This window comes from Tinamus guttatus, unplaced genomic scaffold (assembly GCF_059628265.1).
Source record: "Tinamus guttatus ecotype Peru unplaced genomic scaffold, ASM5962826v1 Tinamus_guttatus_pri_ptg000133l, whole genome shotgun sequence".
NCBI classification, from domain to species: Eukaryota; Metazoa; Chordata; class Aves; order Tinamiformes; family Tinamidae; genus Tinamus; species Tinamus guttatus.
The window spans coordinates 1,819,645-1,839,417 of NW_028288667.1; the positions used below are offsets into that span (position 1 = coordinate 1,819,645).

The 19,773-nt window shown below is 44.4% G+C and overlaps 1 protein-coding gene across 1 annotated transcript in view; it reads right to left on the reverse strand.

Annotated features, from left to right (window-relative positions):
* NCKAP5 (NCK associated protein 5) overlaps nucleotides 1-507 on the reverse strand; it is a 322,734-nt gene extending 322,227 nt beyond the window's left edge. Inside the window, exon 1 of the mRNA XM_088521803.1 lies at nucleotides 13-507. The gene's annotated coding sequence lies outside the window, so the exon portion shown is untranslated. The remainder of the gene's footprint in view (nucleotides 1-12) is intronic.
* Nucleotides 508-19,773: the final 19,266 nt, after the last annotated feature.

The following is a 19,773-nucleotide window of genomic DNA, read 5'->3' on the forward strand; positions in this document are numbered from 1 at the left end:
CAAAAGTCTTACTTGCAGCATGCCAGCCCTGGAGAACTCAGAACCGTAAAGTCTTTGCAGTCCAGAAACTCTCTCGAGTTTATCCAGTGTTTATTTACCAAGCTTTAAAAGTCTGTGGTTGGAAGAACAGGGTTAGCTTTCTGCACCATCCCCAGCACTACTGAAGTCCTCCAGTAAGCACAGACCTGAAGTTTGCTGATAGTTGGGCTTGCTGCTGCTCTGGAGCCGCTCAGTACTTGTAAATACAAGCTCTGTGGACAAAGTCCCAAATGACATCACAGGCAGCTGCTTAGTGTTGAGCCTTTATTAACCGACTGTCAAAAAAAAAAAGAAAGGAGGAGAGCAGAGAGGAGCACAAAGTACCCTCCCTGCAGCACAATTTGCATCTTAGTAGGAGTTGCAGCTCTGCACATACACACACTTCTGTTTACCCAACTGCTGGTTTCTTAGAATGAATAAACAGTGTTTGCAGGGAAAACAGAAAATTAAGAACAACCTAACCAGTTTCTAAATGCAAAAGGCTCAGGAAAAAAGAAAAAAAAGAAAAATTAAAACTGCCAGCACAGCCTCTGTCAGGATTTTCCCCTGCATTATCCTAATTCTTCTGTTTATTTAAAAAACACGTAACTAGAGGTGCACATGTACAGGGATTTTAAATCACAGAGCAGAGGACTGGAGCAAGCTGAAACTGGGAATTAACTGAAAGTTACATGTCAAGAGTCACAGCATTTATTAGTAACCTTGATCTTTGCAAGACTTAAGAATGTTCAACTTCAGTTACACTTACAGTGTGTTTGGAAGAAAATCCTTGCACTTTTAGAAGATGAAAATACAAGCAAGAAGGATAGAGCATCAGGCAGTTACTCACTAAGTGATAAGAGAAAAAATACTGCGCTCTCCCTCTTGGAGCGGGACGTCCAAAACTAGGGAGTGTTTTGGGGCTGAAACAGGCTCCTTCCCAGGGAGGCAGAGCGCCCAGAGGACCCTGGCTGGGTCCAAACGCGCCCAGTCCCTGGGGCTCCTGCTGACGAAGACCCTCGTTCCTGCGACACGGGGCCTTTTGGGAGGGCTCCCAAGGCGGGAGGCCGCGCAGCGGGGCACACCTGGCCCTTCACACCACACGAGCATCGAGACAGCAGAAACCGGCGCTCCGTGGAGGGCTGCGGCCACGCTCAGGTGTAGCCATTGGAACAGCAACCCAAATTTATGCCTGTCTTTACAAGGACCAAATCCCTCTCGGCTCAAACCCTTAGCTGGCTGCGCACAACTCTCAGCACCAAGCACCAGGGGAAGATCTGTGGCCATTGCCAGCGACACACCTCACTGCCCCCTGCAAAACACCCCGTGGTTGTAGCATCCCTGGGTTCAGCGGGCAGCTCCCAGCACCACGCACCAGTTTGGGCCTCTGAAGATCCTTTACGGATCCTCCTCCTCCGTGTGCGCTGAGCCCTTGGCCCACACGAGGCTGCCCAACCAGCCGCATTCACCACCCTGACTCAGACACCAGCGTGGGGATCTACCTTCCACCACACTCAGCAAGGCTTCTGCCTGCTCAGAGCTCCATCTCCCATCCAGGAAGCCTCCAAAAAACTCTGGAGGCCAAACTGGCTACGGGAATCATCAGCCCTAACACAGGACACGCGATAACTTGAATTTCTAAACCTGCAGCCTCGATGCCAGCTGCACGAGCAGCAGCGTTTAAGCAACAGGACCGAGAGAGCTGACACCTAAGGCCTGTTCACCAAGACTTCAGATCATCCCACCAGCAACAAGCCCATCCGTAAGATCAGTGGAAGGGTTAGACTTTGTTTAAATCTTAGGCTAATTTGCAGGATGCTCTCTCAGACCAAGGATGAGATGTATTTTCACCTGCCATTACAAAGTTTTATATAAATTTACATCAAAACACAAGTTAAATTCTTGCTGTTTTAATAACTGAAGTGGTGTATAGCTTGATGCCAACAGGAGGGGGAACACATGTTGAAGCAATTAAGAATATATAGATTCATAAAACGAGGAAACCATTGATTTAAGAGAAAATGCCAAATAATTCACAAAATTAAGGACAATCTTTTAAGCAAAACTGCAACTCATTCCCAACAAATATTTTCACAATTTAGTAAAACTGGGTATGTACAAGATTCCTAGCAAATTCTGATGCCCTTCCAGGCCCATTTCAGCTAGTGGGAATGGAAGAATCAGGACAGCAGCTGCCCTGCTCAGATCTCTCTGCTTTACCCACCACTGTAGAGGCAGCGACACCAACTGCCTAGAGCACATTTTGGGGCACTTCCATCATGATAAATTCTCCCTCAATCCCTTTCAGAACTGGCGGATTTCATAAAAATATATCAAACAAAACAAGTATTGAAATACGCAGGTTTAGCTACCAACTTATTGTTTCCTAGATGAGAATTCCCATGCAGGTGGACATACGGATTCCACGTTCTTCAAGTTACGACCCTTATTCAGGGAACGACCATTAACTGACCCTCTAAGCACACCTACCCATCTAATTTCTATTCTAAGCAATGAAAAGATAGGACTATTGGCTGTGCAGATACAGCTAATTTGGAGCAAGAATGCCATGACTTTTCCTAGAGCACAGTTCACAATCAAAGTCAATCCTTGACTAGCTACAGGTTGACTGCAAAACTATCAGGAACTGGAAGTCATGAACTACTGCAGATACTCCTGGGCTGATGCACAGGAGGCAGAATCATGCCACGCATGTGAGGAACTATTTCAGTTTCACATTGCCCCTTTTTGGATAGGGAAGCTAGTTATCCTTGGCCATCTTCAATATCTCACTGTCCACCTTTGATTTTCTTTATTATGGTATTAATGGAAGTTCCTCCTCGCTGAAGACGACAAAAAAAAAGACCTGATTTTCTTACAATATTGTAATAAGCAGATGAGAAGTCACTTAAACTCCACAGAATTATCATGGAGCATTACAAAAATCCCCACACTCGCACGTACTAGACTGGACTCACCCCTCGAGGGGCACAAAGAGAACACTCTTCCATTCCAAATCCCTCAAGCAGAGGTGGGAGCTGAGCAGCCTCACAACCCACCAAGCTAAAAGGGAGGTGAGAGCTGAGAGTATATCCAGTGAGGGATATTTAACTGTGCAGCAAACCCAGTTCAATAAAGTTTCCAATGCTGGTTTGCAGGTCACAGAAATCCCTTCTTTTTCCCTTTGATGCTATTCCTGAGGCAAGCAGAGACAAGCTGACACACTGAAGAGAATTTGGTATAGGAGGACTGAAGAGTAGGACATTACCACCCCCAAAAGGTTATAATGTAATATTAGTATATAAAAATAATATAATCCCAACATACTGTATTTTTAGTCCACGATAGATATTCAGATCACTGGAGGGCAAATTTTAAAAGTAACAAAATAAATTAGAGCAGGCAGAATTTGCCCTCTGCAGGGCTGCATGTGGTTGGGAGTCTTGAGCCAATTCTTCAAATATCAAAGAAATTACATCAGAATGACACCCCGTGGTACTGAAGAGCAAAATGCCCTTTGCAAATGACTGTTATTCCCACCTTAACACAACTAAACATCAGTCTGATAGAACAAATACCTAAAAGTGTGTGGGTTCCTCACAGTTAGCACAGTAAACACTTCTATACGCTTGGCATAGCTGGCAGACAGGCTAAACAAGCGAGAGGAGCAAAAACATGTAGAGAGAAGAAAAGGAAGAGCGTGGGGGTGGCGCATCCATCTCCTCAGATCCTCACCCCAGAAAGGGTCTCCACTTGAAGCAGGGTGATCAAGCTTGTAAGCTTTTGATCACTGTGACAGTTTGTTTTTTAACCTTCCTAGGTGATTTTTCAAAGCTTGAGCTTTTCCAACTCCCTTGCATGACAAGAACAGGGGAAAGGTCTCCAGCAAAGGAAGGTTTTATTGCTGGAACAGACCATAGATCTCTCCTTTATCACATTTACAAATTTAAGCTTGAGAGGAAGCAGCAAACAGCATATACCAACATCAATGACCTTCCCATTGGTCACTCTGCTCTATATGGGGTCACATTATAGACCTGGTTGGTCGTTCCCAGTTGAAGCATGGCACTGCCCGACTCTTCCATATGTCCCAGACAGTTTTATCTAATGATCAGGGTGTTCCCTAGCACCTATGGCTCCTGAAAAGATGGTATTCAGCATCCTGCAGGAAGACATTTATGTAGAAACCTTTACTCCAACTCCCATCCCACAGCATGGGAAATCCTGGACTTAAGCATCAAGATGAAGCTCTGACACTACAAACCAGCAGAAGAAAAAGAATGGCTGAAAGTATGAGTTTTATCTAATCTTTTTAGATGAGCAGAGAACCTCAAATGAGCACACGCTACTCTTTCAGTAGTATCACCGATTTGAAATCGGTTTCTAAATCTTTTCCTTTTCCATAATTCTTGCTTCACTAAAATTCCATGGAAAGCAATCATAGTAAAGAACATTGGCCTTCACTATAAATTATCTCAATGTAAAATGCAATTTTAAGCAAATCATACTAGGTCCATTTTGAGCATTGCTACTTGACATTGGGAAAGAGAGGCAAAAACTGAGCTTCTAACTTACAATAGTTAAGAAATATTTTAAATGTGATTACTAAATATAAATACACAAGAGCAGCTTTCATTAACTTCCTAGTTTAAGCCATTATTTTTCCTTGCCTTTCCACTGCTTCTGGAGTCAGCAATCAGATTCAGCCACCAGTGACCTTCTTCACAGTTAATTGAAATCAATGGCATTAGTGGATTATGGAGCAGGCCCAAAATACTGTGCATTCAAGGGCTTTTGCATATCCTTAATCACACGAGCAAGTCTTTGCAAATTTAGATTCCAGAGGGTCCGACCATTAAATCGGTTATGCCGTGTTTAACTTCACATATGGACGGTGGTCCCCTTCTGGCTATTGAGAGAAGTCTCTACTGAAAGAGGAAGGTTATTTCCATACATCTGCTTCTGCTGAAAACGCGTGTTTCCACAGCAAGGGGGCTCACAGGGCTCTCCTCCTCCTTCGGGAGGCACCACAAGGCCGTCACCAAGCGGGAAGGGGGCTCATGGGGCTCTCCTCCTCCTTCGGGACGCACGGCTGTGTGCCAGCGAGCAGAGGTAGCGCTCGTGAGCAGCACGTTCCTGCGGCGCGAGCATCTGCCTTCTTGGCAGCCAAGTCGCGACAGGTTCTGCAGCAGCTGTGGTGGCTCCACGTCCTTTCAGATGGTTAAACAGCCCTGGATTTTAACCTCACTGTTTGTTTTCTGCTGCACTCCTGGAAAAGGGCCCATTTGCCCTTTTAATCAATGAGCTGGCCCTTGGATTGCAGCGATCGGTTACAGTTTTACACGTGTTGGAGCAGATTCTTGCCCAGGGTCTGTAGCTCTCAAGCCCTGCTCCTGCTGCTCCGGCAGCCTTACCCACCCGCAGGAACCTGCCCAAGGCGAGAGCAAGCACCACAACCCCGTCCTTCATCCTCAGTCTCCTGTGTTACTAAGGGAGATGGATATCAGACCAAACGCTGTGTATGAGGGATACAGTTCATTACAGATTGGTTTATAAACGGCCCTCCCGCATGCACGCGCCAGATGGGGATAAGAATCTGGCTGGGAGCTTTTGCTTTACACTGTGCGGTGCAGAGGTAAGAGCATGTCGACATGGCATGGGAAAAATCCTTCAGAGAAGGGTAGATTACACCAATTGGAATTAAATTCTATTTAAATTACCTTTAAACATATCATGCAAATCCACAATATAACAGACCATTCCAAGCACTTCACCCAAACAAGTGCCCACCACTCAGCACTGAATGCAATCACACAACACAGAAAAACAGTTCCTGCGGATACCAAGCACAAAACGTCATCCGCCACCTTGCACCCTTTTGCGAGACCCGCTTCACCCTTTCATTCTAAAGGATGGTCCTCACCTCACAGATGATAGTCCTCTCCTTTACCCTATGTATCACCTTGCTTGTGGAGAAAAAATAAGGAAAAACATTAGAAAAATAAGAAGACTGACTCGTGCAGGCTACTTTCTCCCTTACGAGACCTTTGGTGTCGGTTCCTCCTGCCCGCGCCACGCAGTGCTGTTCCTGGCGTGCGACTCCTTCCTACCTTTGCAGGAGAGGGCAGCCGAACGCGCGGGTCACTTCTCGCTCCCGCCGCGCTGCGATCTCGCCGAGGGGACAAGCTGCCTCCTTATCTGCTGTCATGTGTTTTATCGATTCCCTGATGAGGCCCTAGTGGCAATCCGATCCCTCCTATCGTCCACTCTGGTTACCGAAGCACGCGCAGAGTTAATCAGTACCCACGAGCAGCTCTGCTCCCCAGCCAGCCCACGGCCCACAGGAACAACCCAGCAGCGGCACCGGGGACCCGCTCACCCCACGCCCAGCGGAGTCAAAAGCAGAGCGAGCAGCACGAGGCCCAGAACACCCCCAAGATGCACGGCAAGTGGGCCCTTGCGAAATACTCTGGAAATATTGTGAAATATCCCTTGCTTAAAGCCAAATTGGAGCCACCAGCAAATTTAAGCATAGGAATTACTGCTCCCAGTCCCATAGCCAGTCCACTGGCCCAGACAACTGCGTGCTACCAAGAAGTGCTACCAAGCAAGTCCCCTGGTCCCTCCCTGTGATCCTCTTAACCTCCTGAGTTATCACGCTGTACAGTAGTAAATTGTTCACATAACAGGATTGCAACAATATGCCACGGTTACTTCAAATCTGGGAAATACAGCAATTTCCAGCAGCTAGCTTGGCATTTTTCTGGGAAGGAGACCAAAGCGTGTCTTTGCAAAAAGGATGTTGAAACAACCAAAAATTATTTCTGTTACGGAGTCCACCTGCAAACAAGGCCCTCCCTTCTGTTTGCTGGGATAGAAACAGGCAGGTAGCACAAATGAAGGCTGTTCTGCTTTATCACGTTGCCTTCCCTACCACAGCACGGACGATTTTATTGCATGCTGTAAAGAGGAAAAGCTCGTCTTGCATTCATACACACACAGTGAGCTGCACAGAGTATCAGCTACTGCTGCAAGTCTGAGGGGGAAGCTCAGCCCCGAGGACAGCTTCAAATGGTGCGATAAAGACTTCAGTCACATTCGAACCATCAAACGCAGACTCACTTTTAAAAAACAAACAACTCCGTCTCAGCCACATAAGTTATAATAAATTTCCTGAACTGGCAGATTTCCCTCCTGGCTCTTCAGCTGTTCCTTCCCCACAGGTAAAACAAGTCAATCTGTTTGAGAAGACAATTTGCCACCCAGCTTACTTAATGCTGCACATTAAAATAAAATGACTGAATAATTTTGATGACAAAGAGCTCTTTTATTGCAAAACCACAGTTAAAAGCAACAACTGCAATAAGTACAATCAGATGCTATTCACTTCCATATAAACTAGATCCAGATAAAGTCACTATCCAACTTTTGGTCTCACATATTTTACACCGCACTTCTGCCCAATCCTTCAACAAGTCCCTACATATACAGTCCTCCCTGTCGTTTAATCCCATGATCCAAGTTTTCCTCTGTGACATCAGAACAGACGTGAACATGACTCAACAGACAACAGCAGCTCCATGATCAAGTTGTATTGCTCTGGAATTAAACAGAGGACAACGCCGGGCAATGCGCTAGCAAGTCTGAGTAGCAGCCTGCAATACCCACCCTGTGCAAACACACTGGGCTACACAAAGTGCAAAGCGGCACTGAGAACAGCTCTACGCGGTACACGCTGAGGACGGTGGCTTCAAGAGACATCTGAAGTGAGCTTATTAAGCTGCTTGAGTTATGGAAAGGCACTTAACCACATTAGTCGCCCTGATGGAGCAGACGGCAGGAAAGAGACGGTGCTGATGGAGCTACTGTGCTGCGCGCAGCCGGGCTGGCACATGCAGAGCTAGCTCAGGGCTCTCTGCTTGGTACCACATTAGGGCCACTGGAAGTATTTGCATTGCTTTGAGAGAGAAAAATCATTAAAAGGGTTCATCTCCACAGTGCAAGTCACAGCCTGAAAAGGTTTCCCTGGTCACAAGGGTGAGTTCATTCAACCCATCTTCAAATACCTCACTCAGATTGAACACCAACTCTGAAATAGCCCATGATAACACGAAGCAAGAGCCACCCCTGCTTTCTGACGCGATGAAGGGCCAGGCCTCAGGCTGGTCAGCTGGGCTACGATAGCTGCTAAAGGCTAAGAACGCGAGGACATGCAGACCAGCACTGCTAGCTACACTGGTTTTATACACAGCCTTAGCAAGTCAGATGGGCAACTCCAGCCTCACTTCAAATGCTGACTGCCCTACGCTTTGTTTCCATATACTCATGAATATATGTATCCACTAAAGGGATTAGCCATCACCAGCCAGAGCCACCTGCTTAGTATATTTAGCATGCCCTGCAAATACGAACCCTTCAGTTTTCACAGAGATTCTCGCCCTCATTTCTGTTCCAGGCCGCTGCAGCAACCTACATGAATCTGCTCCCAAGTGCCACCTGGAGGTTGGCGCCCCAGGCATCTCCCAGAGCTCTGGTGACATCTCCCCAGCTTGCTGCCCTCCCACCTGCCCTGCCGCTGCTCTCCCCTGTTCACATTACACACACAGCACTTCCCCAAAGGCACGAGAGCATCGGGCTCCGTTCGGGTTGGCATCAGTAGGCAGCACTGTTTATATGATGCCACAGGTAGACGGACAACAGCCATGAGTTTCAGTAGGGCCTGATAAGCTTTATCAAGGGCAGGTTCCTTTCAGAGCTCCTCCTGGCGTCCCAGAAGCTTGGACATGAATAATTTCTTCAGTATTCTGGCTTTGGCACGTGCCTTAAAACAGATGGAAATTATTGTTATGCAGCCTTAGGATACATCCACATCTCTTCTTGTTTCTCTCATGAGGTTCAATTAATAGCTACGAATTTCTGCCACTGAAAGGATTTCAAGATACCAGAACAGCAGCCAGACCTGCAATGCTGACTTGTATTTTGTATGATATAACCTACTTAGAATTATCTATACCAATAAAAGTGTAAGTGACAATAGCCATTCTTACTATAAGAAACTTAAGTTACTCTGCTATACTCAAAAAATTCTAGTATAAAAGTCTCATGAGCAAGACTTGTCCCTCTCCCATTACATAGCATTGCACTTCAGTCATTTTGAAACCAGAGTAATATAATTAAAAGCTGGATAATCTTCAGGCCAGCTTCCATGAAGGTTTTGCTGCAAACAAGGAGGGGACAGTGCAGTTGTCACTCTGCAATTTTCCCACGGACAGGGAATTAGAAATATCTGTGCAGAGATCACTGTGGAAGAGCCTCTCAGTGGTAAACCCACATCAGCTAATTTTGCAGTAACTTCTCTGGGCAAACAAAGCCCTAGAGCTAACGTTCTATTTTAAGGCTCATTCCTCTCAAAAGCTTTCACATAAAGTGATATTAATGAAAAGCATTATTTATAAAACATAACAGGTGAATAACATGATTAGAGCTGGCGGGACCTCCAGGGTTACCACTCCCTCCTTACAAAGCCGGCTCACAAATGCTTCATGTGCCCACAGCGATCCTTGAACTGGGTCCTGCTCATGGAAAGCTTGCTGTGATCATTTATGCTTTAAAAACCAAGCAATTTGGGGCAAGTGATAAGACGATTCCTCCTAATTCACTTTGTTTTATTTTTTACCCCCTCTACTCACCCTAGAAACCTTCTGAATTAAAGCTCAGCAGCTTTGCTTGGTCTGATGTGTGCTCCAGGTACCTAATGTACCTGGAAACCTCCAACAGCCTCGGAGTCCTGGCCGTCATATTCAGCAGAGACGGGGAAATATTTTATTAGGAGGCCAAGATACATCACAAAAAAGTTCAATATTCTACTTCAAGGCATAAGCTGAACCAATGCTCTTAAGACACTAGTAAAAACAAACAAGCTTGAAATCTTCTGCCCTTTCCTCACCTCCTTTCCTTAGGAAGATTCAATGACAACAAGATAACAGCAGCAAGATGGTTGGCTAGATAAACCATAAATGCCATTGTAACCTGATGGGGACTATGTATACACAAAGAAGAAATGATTAATATAATGGCAGGAGTTGGTTTAATATTACATGCTATGGTTTTTAAAAAGATATTTAATTACTACTGTCAGAAACTGCTAAAAATAGGTTATTGAGTTGCATTTTTTCCACATGACAGATAGCTGTAAGAATGCAGCATTCACAAGGAACTGTTTGTACTAGGGACTGTACTTCCCCCCCACACCCAAAAGGCGCAGCGTTCATATGAGTTTTGCAAATATATCAAGGAGAGAATAGACATCAAAGGCTGTAAAAACTAGAAGATCAAAATCAAATCACAGACATGCAAGTATATGCAGGTGCTACAAGCAAGCTATGTTTTCTTCCTGCCAAAAAGGCCTCCAATTTCCAAGTTAGTGAGAATGTCTTAACTGCTCCAATATTTTCCTTGCAGCCACAACAACTTTTTTTTTAAATGCATACATGCACCCACCTGATTTGATCATCTTGTATGCTACACGTAGCAAGTGACAGTGTCCACTAAGTCCTCTGAAGATGACCTACATTTTACCTACCTCTTACAAATTACTCAGGCTCTCGGTACAGTTCTTACAATAGTATCATCACGTTACAAGAGAAAGAAGAAAAAGTTTTGATTTTAGCTCATTCCTATAGCCCTGATTTGTGCTTAATTCTCCCAAAACCGAGTGTAGAGTTAAACCTTGCAAGGGAGATGAATTGACTTTAAGCCACTGCTGCAGAGAGCCAGCATGAAGCACTACTCCGCTGGAGCAGGGTTTCTTGGGAAGCACTGGATGTTTAAGACTCACAGTATAAACTTTTTATTGTTATTTTTTATATACTTACAAATATAGCTGCTGGTACTTCCCCTGGAGTAACACTGTTGACTAGCACTAAGGACTAGGAAGTCAACGTTTGCAAAAGCAAAGTAGTTCACGTGTGACACTTGCTCTCAGTGCTGCTACTCTGTAAGAGTATCCAGAGTCTATGGAGAGCTATGGAAAGGGACTCAGGATAGTCTGGAAATATTTCTGAGGAAGACAAGACAGCTGGAGGGGGAGCAAAACAACATAGGAGACATCTTAGAGACAGAACCTACCAGAATATTTTGCAGCTGAGGACGAATGCATTCATGACAGCTCTAACTGCCTTTTAAGGGGCGCTGGCTTCTTCCTGCTCTGGGATCACAGAGCTCCCAAACGCCCGCACCCCACCGCAAAGTTTCCCCCTTGCTCTAGAAATTCAGCTTTAATTAAACGTTCCTACACCTTATGCCTGCAAGGAAGATTTATCAAAACATGGGTAGAACAAAAAAACTTCAGCCTACATGAAGCCTGAGACCAACATGTATGAAGTCCCCACGAGACCCTGTAGCCTGTTTAGCTCTGGATCAAAACCAAAGAGCAGCATTCTAGAGAGGCAGCCCTAGCAATTCATCGGTGCTGGCAATTTTAAAGGGCATTTTTGGGGGGGTTTGCCAACCCTCTCTTTTTTTTTTCCTACTTAGAATTTAAAAGCATCTTGAGAAAGCAGATATTGGCGGACTGCAATAAATTGCGTTAACTGGAATTTCACAAGACACCGCAGCCCTTCGCCCGGGGCAGGGCCCGGCTCAGGCCACTACGGAGCCCCCCTTGGCACCGTGGGTCGCAGCTGCTTGGAACGGGCTCCCATCCATGTGTTTAACATCGGGATCACAGGCCCAATCCTCAAGGCCGCTGACATCAAGGGGAAGCTGGTACCTCCGGAGGGCTTTGCATGAGCCCTTCCCGCCTCTACCTGCACATGGATAGAAGCAACAAAAGACTCTGGCCCAAATTTGTATGACACAAAAATGAGTTACCACAGGAATCCCCATTTCTAAGTTTCTTACTGAATAACAGCACATGCAAAATGTTTTGTGGAGCCCTTCATGCATCACGGCTTCCAGCAGGTTTCCAAAGACCCCAATCGTGAGGAAAAGGCCCAGCCCAGATGACACTGCTTGGCTGGGGAAGCATTTCTTGAGCTACATGAATTCCACTCACCAAGATACTCTGCAGCAGCTACCCAACACCTCAAGGGATTAAAGGGTTAATAAAAACACAAGAAAATGGGCAGTTATATAAAATACAATCTGTCAATCAGATATTGGAAATGGACTATGAAGATGCCAGTGCATGTACTAAGTGCATGTACTTATACCCAGAGACCACTTTTAAACAGCCTAGCATGATTTATACATGCTGCAGCTGTCACACACACTATTTCTGATGTTCGAGTGCCTATACATACTGTCAGTTGAAGAAATTTTTAGTTATTTGCTATTTTGTAGATCTGTAAATCACATAAATGCTTGTATTACTACCATGTGCTCTGACAGTTTGCATCAACAGACCATCTCAGAAGAGCTACAGTGATGAATTATTGATAGTATCTCACATAGCTAGCAAACATTTATTTGAAAATCAGGCTCCTGTGATACAGAACCTGCTTCTTTCCAATCTCTACATCAACCCTAATGTAAACTACAGCATACAGCAGATTAAAAAATATATAGCCTAGCTCTGAATTCATGTTCTCATTTTTATCATTTGATGGTTCCCATAAAGACTGTTTATTATTGATGTGAAACGTTGGAACCAAAATATCCTGTAGCTGGAAGTCTCAGTCACTGAGTCAGTGTGTCTCTTTTGGCCTCCTCTCAATATGCTTTATTTCTTCTATTGAATAAACAAACAGTCCCATTCTGTAATGACAAAGCCAGCCAGGATTTTCCCATATTGTTTTGACAGATGTTGTCAGGGAGTGATTATAAAAACCTGGATACCTAGAAGATACTCACTACTGTAATTTTCCATAATGTAACTGAACTACAGCAGAATGAACTGATGTTATAGGAAGCCATGCAAATGAAAGCCCTAATCTGCAATACATTTTTTTCCACTGAAGAAAAATCTGTTTTTAAAGAAGCTGGAGAAAAAAAGTGCTATGTCTTACATTGTACTTAGAGGACACAAAAGCCTAGGACGGACATAAAGGACTGATTATCAAAATACCTCAGTGCCCATTGAGGCAGCAAAAGATCAGATCTTTTCCCAAAGGCCTCATTACTCAAAAGCTCTCGGGGAGAGCAGCCAAACCAACCTTTAGCTGAATGCTACTGAGCTCAGGGAAGTTAGTCAGCACTTAGTCTATTAATAATGTTTTTGTACTCTGATCTCGTAGCCAGACAGAAAATGCAACAGAACCGGTGAGGCTCAGTTATAACAAATCACCTTAAAGGTAAATTTTTGCCTTTGTGTTGCAGGAGGGTTGAAGAATGATGCTGTTTAACTGGCCATATCAAGACATTATTTAAATAAATAATAGAAAAGTAGACAGAGGTCCCATTACAATTAGATGGAGAACTGTGAAGCAGAACCGTGCTCACGGCCCCTGTACCTGCGAGATCCCCCAGCGCCAATTCTGACACCTTTTGAAGTGTTGCTTGATCAAACTGACCAGACGTATGGGGTGTCTCATTGCTGCAGCTTGCCCATGAAGAATCAGACAACATAAAGACATATTTAGAGGAGCATTTCTTCAGCATTTCTCTGGATTCTGCAGAGGCGCAGACATAAATGTGCATGTGCACATTCAAACACACTACAGGTCACACAGAGCCTAAAGCACAAAAAAAGGACAGTGACAGCACCATGCACATTTATAACACTGCATGTTTACAGCAGCTGAATCCTTGCATAGGAGCCTGCAAGGAGACCCTAACATGACACAGGTCACAAGATCTGAAAACCAAAGCTTTCCCCCACCCTCTCCAAGGAGATTTCCCTCAGTTAGAGAGGAGGTTGATTATCTGTGGAAATGAATCACCTGGTGGCATTTTTCACATTGTTTGCCTTCAGGGAATTACACAATCAACAAGCCCAAACCAGAGAAATGGCAATTTTTCCAATTCAGAAGCAACTTTAAATGAAAACTACAACAGAAAAAAAGGTTAATTCCACATAATCAATTGAAATTTGTTCACAATTAGCATTTGCGAGTCCAATTAGCACACAGGAAGAAAAGCATTTAGGTGAGAATTAGGATATCTAAGTCTCTCCAAAGATATGTGCCTATGGGTTTTCCTGGATATTAAGAACAAAATCCAAAGCCCAATTTGAAATCTCTAAATTTTTCCAGTTATTTACATTACCACTGGATCAGAGACCTGAATCAACAGAAATCTCACAAGAACAGAAAGCAACTTCTTAGTCATCATGCTGCTTTTCTCAAAAATCAGTGTTTTCTTTAAAAAGAAAGATAAGAAACCTTTTTCTCATTAAATGAAATACCACCAAGTTGAAAGGAACACAGCTGCCACACTCTGGGAAAGACTGCAAACTGGTGGTCAACTCTCTATATCATAACAAGACTCTGTATGTGATTCTTTCAAGCAGAATATTATCTAAAAAATTACAAAGCAGCCTTAATTAGATGACATTCTTTTCATTTCATATACTAATTGCCCAGGAATTGCAAGCTGCAATTGCTATTATACTTTTATTATTAATATTATTGTTATATAATGTGTTGTTTGAGTGGAAATTTAAGGAATACCACTGAGCAACACATGCATACAGTAATGGTTTACGCAAGCACTCTGACCTCCCTTGACATTACGACTCCTTTTCTGATTTCCCAAAGTTTCCAATGGGAAGCAAAGGGAGTTATTCACTGACATCTCTCTGCAATGACTTCACTGGCTCTTGCGCATTTAAAGCTCCCTCCAGGGCTCGTGAACAGACACAGTCTGAGTTTTGCCACAGCGCAGGAATTCTGTGCAAAGAGCCCAGCGACAGGGGCTCTCCAAGGAGCTGCTGGGATTTGGTGTAGCCCAGACCCCCAGGGCCAGGGAGGCCTCTAAGTCACTCATGTTAGTGGAATGAAGCACCAAAGTTATTTACAATCAAGATAGGACTTGGGGAAAAAGTCTCTTTAGGAGACAATATTATTGAACTAATGCAAAAAACAAAGATTATAGCAACTATACACACAGATGAGAATAAGCCAAAATCTTTATTCAAAGAGAAACGTGAAATGATGCATTCATGTTCTGATAACTTTGAAGTCAGCCAGGCTTCCAGTCAGGAAGGCTATCGCTGGGCAGGATACGTGATTGTACATGTAAGCTATGAGCTGTTTTAGGCTTTTGGAAAAGTAGAACCAGACTAAACTTTGTTTACTCTTATTTATCTGAATTCACCTCTGAAGCAGCTATGTCAGAGCAGAGAAGTGCTCTGAAGATGCAGCCACAACCCCCACAGTGCAAGTTGTAGGTATTTCCTAACTTTTACTTGTCTAACACACGACAGCCAACAAGAGCCTATAATATACCACTTTTTAAGACCATCATCTTTCTTGATTGTGCTCCCTGAACCCAATTTAAAATTTCAAACTTCATTCGATTGAAGGCAGTTGGTGTTTTAGCACCTCTGAAAAAAATGACGACTTAAATCCACTTGCAAGTGACTTGGATGACATGAGAAATCACCAGAAAATACTGGAACATCACAACTGTGCAGTAGAGCATGAGAAACAAAACTGGCATCATCTTTGATTTAAATACAACACTTTGCACTGTCCCAGGCACCCGCAGGCATCGTTATTTACTGCACACAACGAGAGCAAGGTAAACCTGAACCAGCATGTGAAGGCAAGGGGGCAAGGACATACCGTAAGTCAAGAAGCGCGGCTGGGCTGACGGGCAGCAGCACTTTCCTGCAGAGACACCCGGCTAGGCCGAGAGCCCCTGGCAGGCTCGCGAGGAGAGCGGAGAGGAGCAGGCCCAGCACCGCGCACTGCGGCGACTGCGCACGGACGGGGACCATGTGGAGCAGGAGTTGGGCTGGCCACGGGGCTCCGGCAAAACGCGCTTCCCTCCCACTCTGGGAGCCCACGGGTGACGCTGCCGGCAGCCAGGCCGGGCACATCAGGCACCAAGTCCCCTTCTGTGGGAAGAGAAGCTCTAACACAGAGCAAATAAGCGCCGCTGGCCACGACAACTGCAAGCTCAGCAATCCAAATGAGAAATTCTCAGGACTACTTTCTTGTGCTTTTCAAGCAGAGCTCTGAGGAGTCATTTCATACCCATGTCACAGCGCTCAGACAGCTGTCTCAAAATTATTTTAAAGTATAAAATTAATGCAGTGAGAAAGATTACTGCTGAGGCATTCTGGTTTTGACTCCTGTAACTGTTTGGACCAATCGTTTATGGTAGTAAATAAATGTTATGAAATTTCATGGAGAACTATTATCCAAATTACTGAACAACAACAAAAAAGCTTTTATTAAGTTCCAGGAATGCATTCTGGCAGAGAAAACACTCTTCCACAGTATCTTTTTATAGTTTAGGCAGGGGAAAAAAATGACTGCATTGAGGTACTGCAAACTGTGGGGATTTTTTCTGTGGGGATTCTAAGGAATTAGAAGTGACATCAGTTTTCATAATATCTAGGAAGAACAAAATATACTTCATTGAAAGAATCCCAGCTTTCTTTAAAAAAAAATCAGTTAAGTCTGGTACTGAGACAAGATTTCCCATTGTTTATTGTTTGGCATGTTGTGGCTCTGGTGTACATAAAGAAAAAGTGTTTCGAGCTCTCAAATATTTTGCCTGAATAATTATTTTATTGTCTTCTCTCAAGAGCAAGGCAACAGAATGACCCCATTCAGACATGCAAAAGCACTTGCCAAGGGCTTGAAGCCTCCACCTCCACTGCATACAACAAAATTGTCCATGAGGTCTCAGCAGACCCATCTCAGGGTTGTTATTCCTGGATCATGAAGGCTCAGACAATCCTCTTCAACAGCCAAAACACAGCTCCATAAAGCAAACTAAGTACTGAGATTCTGCAGAGAAACAGTCCATGAGATTTTCCTCGAGACCATGGTAAGCAACGTTCAAGGGAAATTTGGAAGAATAAATAAATGAAAGCACCAATGGGGTGGGATTTTAGGATAACTCTCTAGGAAGGATCACTTATCTTCTACACTGACACTACACATGCCAGGGAGAGCTTTGGATTACACGAGAAAGTGCCAGGTTTATTTTGGAGTGAAGATTTGTCCTGCAGATTACAGCCTATCTCAGGCGCACTGCAGGTTCTCCATTCCAGAACAAGACCCCGTGTGCTCCATTCACTGAGTAGAACAGGGTAGGCTAAACTTCCATTCAGCAACTTAAACTTTTCATATCAATGATTCATTATACCAGTTTCATTCCCAAGTGAATCAAAAGCTCCCTTGCGAGGAATTGCTATCCATTTTAAAGGGAACAGGCAACAAGAAAACATCGTGTGAAGCTGGTGAGCTACAGCACCTTGTCACCAATTACGCCACAGTCATCCACGTCTCCAACACAACAGGAAACCTTTGTTAATACAGGTTGACTCACACAAAGTAAAGATTTTTTTTTCAGTCCTGCACTTCTTCCACTCTCTCTCCTTCAAGGAGAATAACATTTAGCAGATAAAGAAATCCCAATATTCTTTATATGCAATTATATGACAGGCCAAGAAAAATCACATTTGATAACCACAGCCAGAAAGTAAGAGCTCTCTACTACATATTTCATTGGGAAAATATGGCTATAATTTAATTTTAAACCACATCCATTAAATTTATTTGCCTTCAGCATATATGCCAGTTCCTTCCTGGTACAAATCAGCTCCACTGATCCAAATGGACTGCAAAAGTTTGTGCCAGTATGATTTTTTTAACTGCATCCAAATACGCCATTCAAGTGTCAGTTTTCCTTTTTTTTTTTTTTTCTTCCAATCATACTTCTCACTTTGTGTTTACAGAATTCACTTCAGCTTTGCACATTTTTCCTCATAGCATGTGCACCTGAACAGCTACTTCTTACTTCACCTTTCTGCAGCCCCCCCACCAAGTCTTAGCACCTGACTTGCCACAGAGGAACAGAGCACGGGCTGTGCAGTGACTGTCCCTGAGGTTAAGCAAGGGCTCTCACTCGGTCTGGCTCTTGGAGCTTCTCTGGGATGCAGGGAGAACTTGGGCCAAGCACTTGGACTCACCTGGCTTTGTCACGAACATCCTTTCCGATGCTGTCATGTCTTTTTCTTTGGCAGGGAGTTCTGATCTCACAGCACACAGCAGAAGCATTCCCCCTCCTCCGTCACAGAGGCCCTGACTGTCATCCTCTACAAACCAAAACCGCCAACATCACTGATGAACTTAACCCTGTTGCAGAGGGCAATTTAGGCCTGAAAGCCACAGTGCAAAAGCTCTGTCCTGCCTGTGGTAGTACCAGCAGGGTTTCACAGCACAGCGCTCGGCAGCTGTTTGACAATGAGCGATGTCAAACAGAATGACAAAATTCCCTTCTCTTTATTAAGGAGAGCACTTGACAAAAGACATAAGCAATGTCATACGCTGTTAACTCAGACTTCAGCACACGCTCCAGGAGCTGCTGCCACATCCTGCTAGCCCATGAGGCGCAGAACGGCGTCTCCAAGCAGAACAACTGTGAAAAAGCAGGGATACAAGGACACACTAATCTTTTTAAGAAGTTTTGTGACAAAAACTGTCATTGCCATGAACAAAATTAGTCAAGAGCTTTCATAGTCAGAGGAAAGCTGATGTGGTTGTTAAAGCACCAAACTAGGATGATTTTTTTCCTCCTTTGCCATCTGTCCCTGTATGACTTAGCCAGCTGCTCACTTGCTTTCTTTTGTGCCTCACTCTATACCTCTCTCTGTTTAAAATAACCTTTTTTCCAACCTTGTTGGCTGTCAAGCTCCCGGGACAAGCAGCAACAGGGGTAGCAGTGTCTCTGGAATGACTGCAATGCGCCACGGAGTAACATATTAACCAGGCCCGGCTATCGGCGCAGGACTTCACGTGTTCTCCAGCACCTAGCACATGAGGTTGGCACCTCACAGCATTAGCAAAGTCCAAACGAAGCCGCACCTAGATCCTGAGGCCTTAGGCACACAGGAGATTAGCTTATTTCCAATGCTACCTCAGCATGCACCAGGGGAGCATATTTCTGGTGACATCCGTTCCTGTCAACATCGCGCAAGGAGACCACGTGAGCAAGTTTACCTCAGACATGAGGAGAAATCCCAACCTAGCATCCACGCCAATGAGTCGATTACAGCTTGCTCTGGTCTCTTCTCCCCTTCCCTCTGCCTGCCACCCACTGTGTGAAAGAAAAAGGCGGGTTTGTTTCTCCTTTTTTTCTGCACAGCCAGTAAATGCCCTGACGCCCAGATCAGCCTGCTGAAGTGTGGGAAAGTCAAAAGCCTGTTCAGCAAGTCACCGTTCTGCCGTTAAAGAAGGTTTCTTTGCTTGCAGTATAATCTGTGTAAAGCTCTTAGTAATCAGTGAAAGAAATACCTCAGAAAATAGAAATAACAAATAAGCTTTGGAGCATACTTGTTATGAGGGGAAACATGCAAAGCCAAAGCTGGAAGGGAACGTCAAAGAGCCAATACCAACTTCAGGGTTACAAATTAGGTACCAGAGAAACTGCAGCGCACGATGCCTCACGAAGGGGTATTTTAGCAAGATCTTTGCCAGCATGCTCGATCCAAGTGCAATTGCTGGGTTGCCCAACAAAGCCGTGCCATTCCCCAGAGGAGCCTCCATACTTTTCCCCTCCATCTCCTTTAAATGAACAAAGGCTCCATTTACAGATACTTAGTTTAACATTACTCAGTTTTGGCACTTCATCCCAGTC